The following is a 16,620-nucleotide window of genomic DNA, read 5'->3' on the forward strand; positions in this document are numbered from 1 at the left end:
TCGTCCTGACTACACTGGGAGCCTGTCGTGGAAATAAAAGTATAGAATGATTTATCGTCCCGTTGCGATGCGAGGTTTGCCTGTTTCTTACGTTTAATGGAAAGTTTGGGTCAGTGGAAGTTTAGAGTTTTAAAAAGTTTAAGCTTTCCGTTTAAACTTCCCGCGCTGTTCAGACGTAAAAAGTTGCAATAGTAGATCATTTATCTCTCGTAAGTTTAAACAGAAAATATGGTTTAAGCCACAGAACGAAAATCGGAATTAGCTTTTATATCCTTTTGTCGTTTAAACGATATTTCTTAGTCAAGCTCGACAGACGAGTAACGTTTAATTAACGAAGATTCATAAATCGTCCTTAAATTTCTGTTTCGATCGACAAATGGTATTTCGCGTATCCGTCTCTCGAAGCAATGCGAATTCAATTTCCTCGTGGCGTTGTCAACACATACAGCAACGTTCTGAAGACAAATGTTGCAAATCAAACCGCACATCGTAACGCATCGCTGTCCGTGCACAATTGGCGTCCATAAATGAAACGAATCACTCGTATCTCCATCACAGTTAATCCGCAAACGTTAACCAAACGATCGTCCCATATTTCAACGAACTCTTCTATTCTTTCGTTGCAAACTAACTCGATGGTTGCCATCATCGATCCTTCCCGCTTTGACGATAATTTCAAGATCTTTGCCTCGCGAGCGTTTCACGCTTCTCAATCATAGCTTCATTCTCTTCTTCTCTTCATAGCTTCTCAATCTAAGCGATCTCATAGATGACAGTACGAAATGTACGAAAGTCGATCGATTCCAGAAGCTGCGAATCATGGATAATTCCATTAAACAGGAAGTTCAAAGAGAAAAAGTAGGTCGGCAATAGTCGTCCAAGGTTTAAGACATCGTAATTTCTTTATGATTGGTTTGCGTGTTATATTCCTGAAACATAAGCTAATGAGAACCTTTTGCCGGTTAACGCGCGAGGAAGATCGCTCGTCTGTATCGAATAATCGTTCGATGAACCATTTCGCGAGCTCGCGAATCACTTGGAAATTTCTTCGCACGGTTCTTCTCACGAACGTCCAAAGAGACGTCGCTTCGAGACGGGGGTGGCTCGTGAGATTCGTCGAAAAAGAAACGCAAAAAAGGGGCGACGTCGGTGACAGGCGGCGGACAAGGGGGAACACAAGGAGAATACGCTTTTTTCTCGGTTCCGTCCGTTTCTTACACACGACGAAGCGAACGTCTTCGGTCCCGATTCGCTTCGATCCTTGACTCGAAGTTTTTTCCGGTCGTGTTTCCGTTTCCAATGCTTGTTTCATCGCAACTCTACCACGTCGGCGATTCGTTCTCTGATGGGAGAGGCGAGCAGGGCGGACGAAAGAAGAACAGAAGCGTGGCCCACGGGAAATTTTCGAATCGCAACGATTCGAGGCGAGCGTGCTTCTTCTCGTGGAAATTTATGTGCTATTATCATAGACGCGATATATTTGAGATCTACGCGCCTCGTGGTCGATCCGATCCCACGGTAACGAAGGGCTACTTTTAACAGCAAGCAGTTACGCATAAATCGTTTTGGCGAAGTTACCAAGGTTGATGGCGGAAAGTTAGGTTCATTATAATTATCGATAACGATCGAATTTCTATTACACGATAAAAGTAACGTTATTTTTATATCGTAGACTCATTGCAAATATTCACGAAACGTTCGTGTCTGTGTCAGCACACTGTTCGTCGTACGCTCCTAAACTTTCGCGTCAATCTATGGAGAATTTTCAATTAATTGCGTTACTTAGAAATTACTATCTCTTCTAACTCAGCACATTCTTACCGTTTCCTTTCTTACGTTATCACCAAACGATAAGCATAGCTCCCATTTCGCTCAGGTATATAAACTACCATTGCCACTCGTTGATGACATTCTAGAACGAATATCATTTTCAAGATCCAATTATCGGATATCACAAACTATCGATCGTATCATTCCTCGAACAGGTCTACTCATCGAAAAAGCTGCATGAAATCTACCTCTCTGTATTCGATGCACCTAAAAAACTAACTCGAACTCCAACAAAACTCAAGTGCGACAATTTCAAAGAGTTTCACACGCCACGAGACTCTCCACTGAAAAGGCAGGCCAATTTTTCGACGTTCCTAATAATGGTCCGATATCATTCGCGAGTTTTATCACGTGCAACATGCTCGTTGACTCGTACGTGGCCACGAAAAGATATAGCTGTGGCTGTGAAGCCTCGTCGAGAATGTTTGCGATTCGCCGGTGCTCCAGGGTGTTGCACACTCGCGATGTAGCGGTATACTCGACGATCTTTCGTCGACAAAGAGGCTTCGGTCAGCCTCGCGCACCGGCTGGTCCTTCTGGCCACTCGAGTCGCTCTCTATCGCGCTGTGGAACGGTTCGAAAGGAGAGGAAGCGACGCGTGCATAAAGAGAACCATCGAGGAACGAAAGAGAGAATAAAGCAAGCACGAGGAAGATGGAGAAATTAGAGAGTTTCATCGTAGGCACGCGGAACGTCCACCGCGTCCGATGCAGGAATAGAAGAGAGAGAAAGAGAAAGAGAGAGAGAGAGCAGGGGGACCGAAATCGTAATTGGATTCGAAGAGGAGCACGGCAGGAGGAAGCGAGGCAACGAGGCGTAGACGAAGAGAGTGCACGAGCGGAAGGGAGGATCCTCTTCGGCTTCATTGGCCGACCCCGGCGATGTCACAAAGTATAATACGAACTAATTACCCCGTCGTCGGCAAAGCTGTACTCGACTGCCACTCCGGGACAATGAGTGGCCACTTCCGCGATGTTTTCTGCATACGCGGCATCGGAAGCAAAGGCTTCTCGCGGCACGGCCGCGAAAGAAACGCGGCTACGGGTAGGAGGAGCACACCTCCGCCCCTTCTGAAAGCTTGCTTCAGAACGACAGAGAGAGTGAGAGAGAGAGAGAGAGAGAGAGAGAGAGGGTGATGAAAAAAAGCGAAGACGGAGAAGATGAAGACGGAGACGCGAGAGAATGACAAGGGACGACGAACGAAAACGCAAGGCCAGGCACGCTGATAGAGCGACAAAGACAAAAAGAGGAAGAAGAGCTTCTTTTTGGTTGATTAGCCCCCGCGACATGGAACACAGCGAGCCAGGGAGGAGTACACCTATCGTGACGCGTTGTCACAAAGCCCAACCGCGCACCGTCTCTCTCTCGTAAAGATACCGCGGAGGGATAAATCAAAGCAGGTACCATCCAACGTGCACGATGACCATCGTGCGAATCTCCGAGGGAAAAATAGCGGTAATTAGCCCCTTAAGCACCCGTGCCACCCATCGTGCGTATATCCCGTGGCTGACTTCTACCGCCATCGTATGTATCGCCATCACCATCGGCACATCACCATCGTCGCGTACCGTAACCGACCCTCCCCCCACCGATGGGCCGGGGTCCCTCTTTGTAAAACAGAATGTACGTACCACCAGTTCGACGACATTATCGTTGTATACTTGCCGCTGTGCTACTACGTGGGTGGAGAGTCGGGACCTATTTCCCTCCCCGCGGGTTGGCTCGGTGCACACCGTGTCACATCCATGCCCGACGTCATACGCGCGCGTTTGGTCCCCTACGAAGCGAGTGGGTACGTGGCTGATGGAACGACGAGGCTAAGGGGGATCGACGGGGGCGTGTAGCCGAGGAAACTTCAAAGCTCCCGAAACGATTGTTCGGCAACGCTCCCGCGTGTTCCTCGTGTACCTCGAGAGCACCAGAGCGTTTCGAGGAGGGGGTAAAGTACCCACGAATATACACCTACCCCTTTGATTACCTCGGCGGTGTACTCTCCTTGGTCTTCTTTTTTTTCTTCTTCGAGCTTCGACAAAAAAAGTAAAAAAGAAAGAGTCGAGTGAGACGGAGAAAGGAGAGGGGAGAATAGAGAGGTGGGAGAGAAAACGCGGAGGAGAGAGCATAAAGTTGCCGGTTGCATACGGTTGGGAAGGGCGAGCCTCTCGTGCCGCGGGAGCGCTAAAGAAAGAGGAAAAAGGGGTTGGAGGGTGGACGAGGACCGTCACCGAGATGAAGAACAAGATGCTCCACATGATGCATCTAGCCAGAAGGGCCGTTCACGCGTATGTACCGCCGTTGATACGCTACGTGTGGCCCCGCGAGAAAAAGCTTCCCGGTGGAAGAAGACCTGCTGATTTTTACGAGCTCTCTCCACCGTTTGACCTGTGTATCGTAGTACAGGTACAAAGTAAGAGGCCGCTAGGCTAGGCGGATCTCGTAATAATTAATCCAACCCCTCGAACCCTTTAAGGTCCATCGAAGCCACGACGAGACGAACGTGCAACTATCGCTGGACCGTATCGATTTCTATATTTCTATAACTGTTCCTTATTCGTGCGTATATAGTCTAGAAGAACTTGTCATCGAAGTAGCGAAATAATGCTTAGCGATTTAGTAGACGCGTCGGTGTAATTTTTACTTTCTGATTAAAGATAGTAGTCGTTCCTTTGTCTGTTTCAAACGCCACTACAGTCGTACCAAGCTCGATTTGATCCATCGATGTAATAGATCTTTGGCCGATAAATACGAAACAGGATGCAACGAAGAAAAAAATGCAACTTCTAAAAATTGACCGGTTCTCCGATGAAGTAGCAACCAATATTAATCTTGGCGAATCTACCGTAATACAAAGTGTACCAGCCATACAAGATACATCGATGCATTATTCATAAGACTATTTCGATTCCACGGATAATCGTCAGCCACTATTTCACCCAGGCAGTAACAAGCTTTCAATGCAACCATACCCTCTCCAGAGCTTATTAATTTCGCGTGCGGATTTTTATGACAATGGGTGTCCGTCGCGCGAGAACCAAGTCAATGCAAACTACGCGGCCACTGTTCCAGTACACAATGGTCACGTACGACTTCAATGCCGATTCACCAGCTATTCATCAGGACGCATCGCGCGCGAGTATGGCTTATCTCGTTTCCTCGTCTTCCATAGTCTAGCCGCGTTGCAACGACTTCCCATTGTACGCTCGCTCACGCGACCAAGCCGAAACGCTCGCGATACCGCACGCGAGAGAACCAAACTGACGGCCGAAGAAGCATTTACAGGCATTTAATCGTATCGCTAAACGAGAATGCCCGAGGAGCATAAATAAGCGTTAGGGTCCCTTCGTCACCCCTTACAGATATACCTTTCTTTTCTTTTTACTCTTTATGGCTGCCGGCCATTTAGCCCTTTAACGCGGTGTGGCTCTAAAGTTAAATTGGCGGGCGAAAGAAAGCTCGATATAAATAAAAATGAACGACTATGTTCTATTACGTTACGATAAGAAGCCATAAATAAAATTTCTTTTCTTTTATAAGCGTGTAACAAATGTTCGCACTATTCTACGGGGTCCAAATATAAATGTATCCACTTATCCGTAACGACGGAGTACCGATACTTCTGCGCATCGACTCGATAGCAGCGAGATTCGCGGTACGAATGTTTTGCCGAGACGATGATCGCATGCCACTTAACGGTGGCAACGAGGTGATTATTCGTAATAAATTGCATTTTTAACTTCCACGTGACAGATAATGAAAAATTAATTCGTTCGTTCGTTCGTGACACGATATCGTTTCTTTTTAATCGTGGATTCTCCATGTTCGATACACTTTTCGTTTTCCACCACTTTTATCTTCAGCCAGCAATAATTAAACCGTAGATATTTATGCATGTTCAGGTTTGTACGAATGCAATTAAAGAAAGATTTGTTTCAACCTACAAACATTGCAACGGATATATCGAATATTTTGTATATTCTTCCATGTCACATAGAATTTTGCAATTAAAATTTTCCACGAACGCATAAATATCCACGATCGAATCCTCATACGCTGATAGCCGCTCCTTCGACGCTAAATTTCCACATACTCGCTTTTATGGAACGTGTACGTCGATTGCTGATGCATTAGTGGTATCGTATCGACGTCGATAGGTGTGGCAAACGACATTAACGTACGCGCTATTCTTATACCTTTGAAATCAATACATTAATAATCGCCGACGAATATTACGTTTGTTCGTCATCGGATAGATCAATCGTCAACGAGCTCGAGGAGAGGAAAATTTCTTTTATTTGTTCGAACGAATAATAACAGGTAATACAAACTGCATCTTTTCACGCGTCTTGGTCCGTCTATATAACGTTTGATCTTCTTTTCTAACAAGTACGTAACGAACGGTAAAATAATTTTATACATTTTGCTCTAAATAAAGGACAAATGACATTCGCTATAACGCGAAAGGAAAAATTCAGGAATATTTAGGTTAATTGTGGAAACTTGTAATTCCCTGCTTCATGATTTCCATAAAATACCTATCACGAACGTGTCGAGGCTTAGCATTTAAACGAATCGGGTCCTTTATCCTCGTCTGTTTCCTCTGGATACTTTTCTCGCGTGATTCCGCTCGAGTTTGCTCCGCGCACAGAGATACCTCATGCATCGTGCGGCTAAGTAGCCGGTTCGACGGTATAACTCATTTGGTATCGGGCCTCGGACACGTTTCCCTTCGACCCATGCCCCTGCCACTATCGCCGAGAATTACGAGCGTCATTACCATTAGTCGCGGTAATATAGTAGACGCTCTCGCGTCTCTAAACAGATACGGGGCCCCGAGTTCCAAGGGGGTTCTCCTCTCTCTCGGCGTTGTTGGTAGGTCGACGTCTGCCGACGTTGAAAGGAATGCCACCACGAGCGCGGCTGCTTATCGCGTTAAATGGAAGTCGGGCGTGCCGCGTCGAAATATTACGCGCGCCCGCTGAAAAATTGGCTCGATTCGTTAATGCTCCTCGGATTGGGTGGTTTCCTTGTATCTTTATGGGCTGAGAGCACCACTAACTCTATGGAATTGTAGATTTTCTTCGTCGAATGAGATTGTTCGTCTTTCATACATTAAGGGAGAAGAAAGTCTATGGTGAATTTTATCTGCGGAACCGGACCAACTGAATGGAATCGTGGATTTTCTTCCTGCGAACTGATTGTTCTTCTTCGACGAATTAAGAAGGAAGGCGCCTTTCTGGAATTACGTATTATTCACCGAGTAAACTGTGTAACGTCTCTAATTACATTAAATATACGAGTGTTGTAATACGACAGTTGTAATTAATATAAAAATAGCCACACGCACGATAAACGAAATAACAGCAAAGTACTAAAATATTCAAACTAGCAGAACCCGTAGAAATCCAAATGGCTCGACCCTACGGAGGTTAATCTGCAGCTCCATGTATCACCTCCCTCGTAAGCTCAAAAACTATACGTACCACACAATGCCCCCTTATCCGGCAAATTATCACGTGCTTAATTACGGTAGCGTATGACCTGTCGGCGCGAATGAAACGATGGCGCAGTCTAAGAGACTGCCGACGACGACGCAGGCCGCAATGTACGCGAACAAACGTATCCCCCCGACACAAATGTTTGCGATTGCTCGATTAAAAGGCCGCGAAGAGTCGTTTGTGAGATAATCCGACGAAGAAAAAGGAAAAGGTGCCGCGTACTTGGCCGCGATTAAAACGTTTATCCACGTTCAGCGAGTTCGCCAATTTGCACCGAGCTTACACTTTTACGAGTTTATGCACGTGTCGTCTTTCTTCTTCGCCCCTGTACTTTTTCTCGTCGCGAGTTTAAAACCACGTACTGGCCAACGATAGTTCTCTCGCCTTTTATTCTACTCTCTTCGTATATGGGAAAATTTACGATTCATTTCGCGAGCAATAATCGGCGGCCACGTGACGCCGCAATGCCGCTGCGAATTATCCCTTAACCCTTGATGAATTGATATTGGCCCAGGCGCGTTTTGCCGCGCTTTTTTCCAGCCGCTGGTGCCGTTGAATATGCAATTGATTACACGACCGATCGGGGAGGCTCGCGATGCCTGCGATTAATTCCGATTCCACGGAACCACCGTTGCAGGCCGCGTGTTCGATTTAACATATTTGATCGATACCCCGTGTGTTCGCTACGCCCGATTATTCCCCCTTATACACACACGCACAAATACACACACACACACATATATATATCCGATTGCGAATTATCATCCCGTTACTGCCAGCGAAATTTTCGATGTCGACGAGCTTGCATCTTGTTTTCGGAATGAAAAATCGCTGCTTCGAGCTATTTGCGTTGCTTCTGTGAAAAAACGTCGTCGATAAGTTTGCATTGCGCGGGAGTCGAGCGGAGTTCGCGAAAAGTATCGGAGTTAGAGGAAGTAGGTAGTTGATGGGTGTTTATTAGATATCCGAGTGTCAAAATCATCGACGTTATCGAATTTGATTCTTAAATTAGAAATACGCGTTTAACATGGCACGTGTGTGTAGATTTAATGTAGCGTGTAACAACTAGCCTTTATCGATGAGCTTTATAGCCTCTGTTTAAATTAGTTAATAGTTAATCAATATCTGCAACAGTTATTTCGCATAGAGTTGGTCTAATTAACCATAATGTAGAATATTGCGATAGTTAGAAGAGTGTACGGTAAGTGGAACCTACCTGCGCTGTACGAGCGAGGATTGGCATCGTCACACACGCTATGGGTCGTATGAAATCCCCGGGGTTGAAATTCTGTCCACAATCGATGCTATAACCATCGCGAATTTCAATATTTTAGTTAACAAGGATTCGCTGTATCAACGCTTAAATATTTATACAAACGCTCGAATATTATTAAGTTGGTGGGAAAGTAACGTCAGTTTAGTTGATGTTACTACTTTATTTAATTACGCGTTTAATGTCTCTTGTCTTCTACGATTCCACTCCATTGTTCTGCAAACTTCGAAATTTCGTTGAAAACAACATTTTGAAGATCTTCCGAAGGTTTTGCAAGAATTTTGCTCAGATTTTACGATGTTTTATCGAGAATATCGACGCGTGAGCTATCTAAAATCATGCATCTTAATATCCTTAAGAATGGAAATTACTTTTCCACCAAATCAATATTTCTCCTCCAGCAAATCTAATAGATACTTTGGCATTCGCTCAAATTTGCACGACGCATAGATAGCTTTCATTAGTAACGAATCTCTTAAGCTACCGGATTACGAGAGAACAGCTGGGTGTTCTCAATATTGAGAAGGCCAGTTACACGATACACGATGTTAATCACACGCTGTACGTCAGAAGCACGCGAGGTCGTATCGACGATCGGTCGCCGGACGTCGTGGGCTTTAATCCCGCGAAATCTCGTCCTGTCTTGTAATACCGATCGACCAGACGTCCTCGCAAAAACGAGTCGGATGTAATTAAGATATTAATAACTCGTTGGAAGAGAGAAGCGTTCGCGATGATGGTCGAACGCGAGGAATCCGCATCGAACGGCCTTGAATCGAGTGGAAAAGATTTTCGTGCGAATCGAACCACCAGAGCGCTCGCGTGTCATCGAGACCGATCGAGAGCCACTCTCCAAACGACATTAATCGAATAATCGACACTCTCCCAAGAATCGCTTGCGAAAAATTAATCGATTACTTCGTGTAAGGTAGAGTTTGTGGGTCTATAGATTTTGTAATTTTCTTTTTAAAAAATTATGAAGAAATTGATGTGTTTTGCGGCTAAATGGAAGGTACAAGCGAAATAATTTAATTCTATTACAATAATTCTATCTTTTAATTCTATCGTAGAATTAAATAGATTATGGAAGTCACCGGTTAAGGGATGATCCAGTTAAGAGTTAACATAATTTTAAGGTATCTTTCAGAGTATTCAATTTTTCATTCGACGTTCTATCCAGAGAAATTCCAGAGAAATAACGTTCCTTCGAAACGTTACTTTATGGTTACTTCCATTAGAAAGGAAACACTACCTGTTCTTGACAAGTTTTAAAATTCAAGTGTTCCATATCCCAGTCGCTTTAATCGAATTGTACATACCACATAATTTAGAAATTTTAAAAGAGCATTAAAAATTCTCGATCTTCGCAGAATGTAAAAGTTAATAACTCTTTCGTTTCGCAAGTCAGTTTCCAGTTCCCGTAAAAATATTACAACGATATATGTATTTGTTTATTTTATTTTGTATTAGGAGCAGCAATGAAATTTACTGACAAATAGAAGAACAATGCCGGAAACCTTATTTCTTCGGAACTATAAATCTTTCGAAACCCATTCCATACGTTTTCATATCTTCAAGAACGAATTTCTTCACACCAAGAACAGCTAAGCACGTTCGTTCGTAGATACACATAGTCCGCGCATATTTCCAGGCTTTACGCTGCCATTTTTCTTACTGGTGAAGTTTATGAAGCTATAAAGTACGCGGGGAGTCCTCGCAAGACATTACCCTTTTAATTTTACAACGTGCACATTATATGCAATTATTCACGGGCATTACACGGTTACAAGTCTTTGGCAAATCCCTTCACGAACACGTAACATGCGTGACACATGTTTAAATTTCGGTATTCCCTTGCTAACGAGCCGCGATGTACGCTCGACATTTTATTTTAATTGGCCTAAATTGCGTTGGAGGTAAACGACACGTTTAAATTTTGTTTAACATTTCGGCTAAAATTTCATCTCTAATCGCGGTGGAACCGCGGAGTAACGTTATCAACGAATTTCCGTCGAAACGCTCGTCAACTTTCGGTTTACATAGAATCATACTATTGCTATTAAAACATTCAACGCGAATAATATCATTTCACCGATAGGTTTACCATCAGAACGTTGGGTATTCTCATCATCGATTAATACCATTAATAAATTTCACAACTCGCAAGATACGACTTGTTAGTATATTAATAAATCAATTCGCTTAAATTTTTGAAAACAGATTATACAAGTTACGAATCATCTGATTATCCTCTTTCACGTACATGTATTATTTTCTACTCGGATAATTGAATTGTTACGAAATTTTGAAATATCGAAAGAACAAAAGTCGTTTAAGGGTGACTCGTTATAATTATCGATTCAAACACGGATTAATATTTAAAAATTAAGACCAAAACCTCGTGCAATTTGGTCGACTCGTCGTTTTGTCTCGATCGTACAAGTGGACCCTGCTATTTAAAATTACACGAGATTCGTTCCGTGCCGCTTGTATTACGAATGCTATACCGATTTCGTTCCAAGCGAATCTGGTAGCCGTTTCTTTTCTTTTATTCATCGCACGAACGACGTTGAATCATTATCCTGTCCTGTTTAGCCAATCCGTCGATGTAAATACGAAACTTATCGCGTTTCGCCGTTCGAATACGAACTATGGAAATTTAAACGAATGTATAGCGTACGCCATAATTTTTTGACAAAAAAGAGAATTGAGAAAAAGGAATATTCATCGAAATTCCTATTTATTTGTCGTATATGAGAATTTTGGGCGAAAGGCAAATGAACTAGACTGTCGTTTTTTGATCGTTCTACTCGTCGGATGCAAGTACACAATTCTAACTGTTTGCGTTGAAATTCACTTTGATGATACAAAGAAGCGACGCTACAAAGAGACAAAAGGAAATTCGTCTGGGGCTCGAAGGCGATATCGGGACAAACGCTCCAACATTGGGAGAAATGTATCAGTGATGAAAAGCCATCACTTTTACGTTCATTGTGATTAACGTCTAAGAAACACGTTCCACATTTGCAATGCAGATTCAAGAAGTATTCCTGGCCCTTAATTGTTGGAAGTTTCACGTTCCATAACCGTGTATCATAGAAAACGGAAAATTATTGGAGGATAGTCAAACGAGACGATCGCTCAGAATTTTACCAAAAATTCCTCAAGTTCTCCATCTTCTTTCTTCGCATTCCTCCCTATTTAAACTAAATATTATTGCCAGAAACTTTTGACAGAAAAGGCACGTATTGCTTTTCGATTATCTTTTTTGGTTATAGGGGTTTCTTCGAGTATTCTTGAAATATGTTTATCCGTATAAAAAAACATTGACTGCTCGATTCTCTCGAAAAAATAATGGTTCCAAAATTATTGATTATATTTTAGATATTAAACATATCATTATTATCGTCGCAAACATCTATTGTCATCTATCGTTAACACTTTTCGATCTTGCATCGAATCGCTTATTTCCCTTTCAACTGTGTTCTCTTAAATTAAATTCTTTTAACCAGATGATATCAAATATAGTCCAAGACCAATGTCAAAATAAAATCACCGCAAAGAAATATCAAAATGAATAAAAATCCTTACGGTACTTGCCGGAGATACGACAATAATCGAATACGAAAGTTCGGTGGAACTTGATCCGCGAGACAATCGGAAAGCTGGCCCGTTTCATCCACGAGGACGAGGGTTCGGAATGAAGCGGTTTCTCGACTTGGGAAAGGTCGGAAGTCGCGGCAGATCGATGGCGCGAGGCGGTGAAAGAAACGCATCCGCGCGAAAGGGGCAGTCGCGTACAGGCGATGCGACGCGTCTTTATCGGCGGTCGCGTTTCGTCGCCGTGTGGCCGGATTGCGCGAGCGCTCGAGTACACGTTCCTTGCACGCACACACCGGGGAACGCGCGTGAAAGTATCGCGGAGGAGGAACGCGGGTTCTGTCGGTTCTAACGGGAGAGAAGCTAAAGATAGAGAGAGCAAGATGGAGAGAGAGAAAGTGCACGCTTGCGCGCGTTCGCGCGCGCAGTTCTCGCGAGCGTCGATAAAAGCGAGCGCCGCCGGGCGGTGCGGGCATTTCTCGCGCGCCTTCCAGACCGGCAACCCGGCCAACGCGACGCATCCATTCCTTCGACGTTAGATCGAGTCTTATCGAAACTGTTGCTCAGATCGTGTGCATTAGAAATCGGAGAACAAAGGGGAAGAAATATATCGTGAAAATTTGTCGCTTCGTTTGTTGGTTAAGAGGCGGCTTGTTCGAAATGGACCATTAGTTTTTGTCGTTTGTGCGAGACAAAGGCGTCGAGACACAAAGGACTGGCGCTTTCGAGCGAGATTTCAGGAAACAAACGACCTCGTATGGACCTTCTAGTGGAAACTGTTCAGCCACTGTGATCGTTGTACCAGAGTGGAAGTGTAGAGGGAAAAAGGAAGACGAGTTGCGGACGAAATGAAGTTCAATGGAAGAGAGTAGAGTTGACCGGGACTGAATTATTGGTTCGGGAGTTTGGCAGATCGAAGTGGTTGATGGATCGATAGGTCGAACGTTATAGTGACCAAGTTTCCCCGTGCCGTCCGGTGAATCTCTTTTATCGGTCCCATAAATGGCAACTATGACCGGAATCTCCCGTTGTTGACACAGCACGTAAGAAGGGACGCTGCTCGGCAGACGATTTAGCGCTATCTGATCGGACACCGGCTAACAGGTAAGAAGTACAATAAGACGAATCCGCGGAAGGTAGATAAGAAACTGCGATCGAAATGGTAGGCCAGCTTCTTCTGGGATGCCTAGGGAGAAGATTGATGTAACACGATGATTGGTTTTCAGCGTAGAAAAGTTGAGATTTGTTTTGGAGATTGCAGTGATTGGAATTATCCTTTGATGAAAGAACCTTTATGGCGCAACTTTGTTCCTTGTATCCGAATAAGAAGATGTCAGACTCGGTTAGAGGTATCGTGCTTGGTTATACAAATAGAAGGTTCGTTCGAAAAACACATTTGATAAACTTGCACATTCGATAGTCTATGCAGTTTCTACGACAGACCACCTTCCTCGGTCGAAAAAATATAGAAAACGTTGCTTAGAATTCATAGAACGTAAACCTTCGAACTTTTATATAAACTGAATTCGGGACTCTCGAACCAGAAGTCGATCAATTTGTCTTCTAACGTCACTCATAGAATATTACATCTTCGCAGAATCATCCAAAACAACAAAAATATGTTTCTATCATTAACGATTAATAAAAAGAACAATTTTCGTCTACGTTAAACAGCAATTCGACCCTGATAAACATTCGTAGTCTGCCGGTCTACAAAATGCTCTCGAAGCAATAAATTCCATTATCCGACTCGTTTAACCAAAAACAAATATAGCGATTACACGCTTGGTTCAACAAAATTCCCAAATTGTCCCAACAGTAGGATCCTCGATAGATAGTTACAGACAGCAAAACGTCGGTAATCCATCCGAGGAACGAGCGCATCGATTCGACGCGCACAGTTTCTCGCGTTTGGTTTCGTATACGTGACACGTCCGAACGGAAAAAGCATCTTATCGAGAAGGGTATACGCGTTCTGTCCATCGAAAGAGGGTGACGTCCCTCTTTGTCCATAGGGAGGGAAGAGCAGAGCGTGCCCCCGTTACGGATCGCCCCCTTGTAACGAGCGCTTTGAATCGGACACACTGTCACGTCGTGGAAACACGGCGTCTCTAAGTGGCGGTCCCGCTTCATTAAATTCTGTTATCCGTCGGAGAGCATTGTCCCGCGGCGTGGTCCCGGGGACACCTGGCAGCTCAGAGTTCAACCGACAATGGAACGGTACGCGCCACCCGCGCATTATCTCGCAATTATGCGCGTAGCCCAAGCGTGTTGGAGCGATCATTTGGGCGTGGCGGAAGAAGAGCCACACACGAGCAATCCACTCGTTACCGGGGCATTGAACGCCCGAAAAACGCATATGCGAGCGCGTCGTTCGTTCGCGATCCGGTGACCGGAGGGCGGATGCGATGTAAGCACCGTGCAGTTCCGTGAAAACATGCTGTTGCACACAGAGGGTGAGAACGTGGATTATGGACATGTTGACATAGGAAGAACGTTGGAAGTAACGCGACTCGAAAGATCGTTGGATGAGAAGACGAGTCATTTGCGTTGCTAATTTCTTCGATATCGTAATATTTTCATTCAAAGAATCGTTGCTCCTTCGCGCGATCCTGTGATTATCCGCAAAGAAAAATACTTTACTATAATATTATCGACGTAATTAAAATTGTCTTTGCCAAAATATATGTTCGCTCAAAGGTTAAGAGGTGATCGTAGATCGGAGATTGGTGTGGAAGCAGGAATAATTAAAAAAGGATTGTTTCTTGGTTAATTCGCTCAAGGTTTTACGTTCTTCCGACGATTAACGCGAGCATTTATCCCTTTGCCATTGAAATTTTCTTCTATCTGTCGCCGAAACAACCGTATTCCACCTTTGATACGTATTACCATCGACCACAACCCAATACCCTGCACAAAGTAAAACGGGCCGTCAAACATGTACATTTTCTTGCGGCCAGTACACTCGATCTCGACTGTCGTGTCTTTATACCCGTAGAATGCTGACCACCAAACGCATTCCGCTCTTCCGAGACCGCTGTAGAAGACATCGATCGAAATTCGACGCCAACGTCGCGGCGATCGAAGCAATAAGGCAGCTCGAAGAGGAGGGGTGGTTCGATAGGGGTTGGAGGGATGGCTTTGATAAAAGGACACCGGGCCCAGGGCGCGGTTTACAAAGGGCGAAAGGAGGCACAGGTGTAGAGAGAGGAGCGGCACGAGGTATCTAGCGGCGCAATTACCTGCCGCCGGAATTACCCACGCGCCTGTGCATCACAATTAATTCGTAATTAAATCCTTTGGCTAGGAGGCGTGGTCCTTTTCAGCGACGTATAGAGAGAAGCGTGGTCGGTCGGTCGGCGGGCACCCACGTCCGACCGCTTCGGACCGAACGAACGACGTCGAGCGTATCGTCGGCCCGTCGGGGTGACAGCCGGAAATAAAGGGCCGGCCATGCATTAGCGTCGACGGTCAAAGGGTCGCTCGAATATCGACCGAGACGGTCGACAGCGTTAAATTGCCATTTGTCGGCCGGGGAATGCCTCTGATTAGCACGGCCAGGCTATCACCCAATATGTCGCTCCACGGTTACTAGCCTCCGCGTTGAAAATTCGCCGGATCCGCGTAATAAAAAACGAGAGTACAGCAGGATGGAGTGGAAAGTGAGGGGGGAAGAGAAGCGATTGTTAAAATTCATAGTTATTTAAGGTTTCTTAGAATCGGTCTATTTTTTCTTTTTTTTCTTTTTTTTTTTTGCGTTTGTTTGGTCGGATCGTAATGCCAATAGTCTCGATTCGAATCTACGTGGTACACGTCCAAAATGGAGACAGTAATTCTATCAAATCGAGTCGTACGTTCTTCGTATTTGTACTCGCGTACATCATCGCGGATCATGTACGCAAAATGATTAGTACAATTTCGATATATCGGCATTTGCGTCGTTCTTTGCAAATCACCTTAAATTATGGATCGTATCGACAGTTTACGTAACTGCGCGTTATATTCGAGTAATCGTCGATTCCGCCAAACCAGTTTCGCGCTTCACCTCGTCTCAAGTTTCGACTTCCGTCTCCGATAGAATGCGCTTATCCGATAGATACGACGAGAAATAATTTGCTCGCTATCTCGATAGCTAAATTCGTATTTCTACGCTCGCCATCTGCTCGGTAAACGAAAAGATCCCTCTTGCATCGAGGCTGAATGCGACCATGGAAACTCTTAGCTCTCGATTCGAATAGGACCCGTTCGACCGACTTCTGTCCGGCACAAAGACGACACAAATATCGAGTCTAGATTGGCAATTTCGATCAAAGCTAACTGTTCGCCGCGTTTCCTAGGGTGGATGGCGAGCAGAGGAGAGACAGATATAATAAGGCCGAGAGGAACGTAGCGGAATAAATTTCACGGTCGACACCCGGTACAGTT

General features: G+C 44.6%; 1 protein-coding gene across 2 annotated transcripts in view; it reads left to right on the forward strand.

The window, feature by feature from the left end:
• Nucleotides 1-16,620, forward strand: part of LOC100643816 (frizzled-2) — a 126,751-nt gene that overhangs the window by 22,301 nt on the left and 87,830 nt on the right. Inside the window, exon 1 of one of the 2 annotated variants that reach the window (XM_012313000.3) lies at nucleotides 12,661-13,299. The exons of the other annotated variant lie outside the window; for it this stretch is intronic. The gene's annotated coding sequence lies outside the window, so the exon portion shown is untranslated. Of the gene's footprint in view, nucleotides 1-12,660; nucleotides 13,300-16,620 lie in introns of those variants that run through there. 2 annotated transcript variants of the gene reach the window in all.

Source organism: Bombus terrestris, chromosome 10 (assembly GCF_910591885.1).
Source record: "Bombus terrestris chromosome 10, iyBomTerr1.2, whole genome shotgun sequence".
In the NCBI taxonomy this organism is placed as follows: domain Eukaryota; kingdom Metazoa; phylum Arthropoda; class Insecta; order Hymenoptera; family Apidae; genus Bombus; species Bombus terrestris.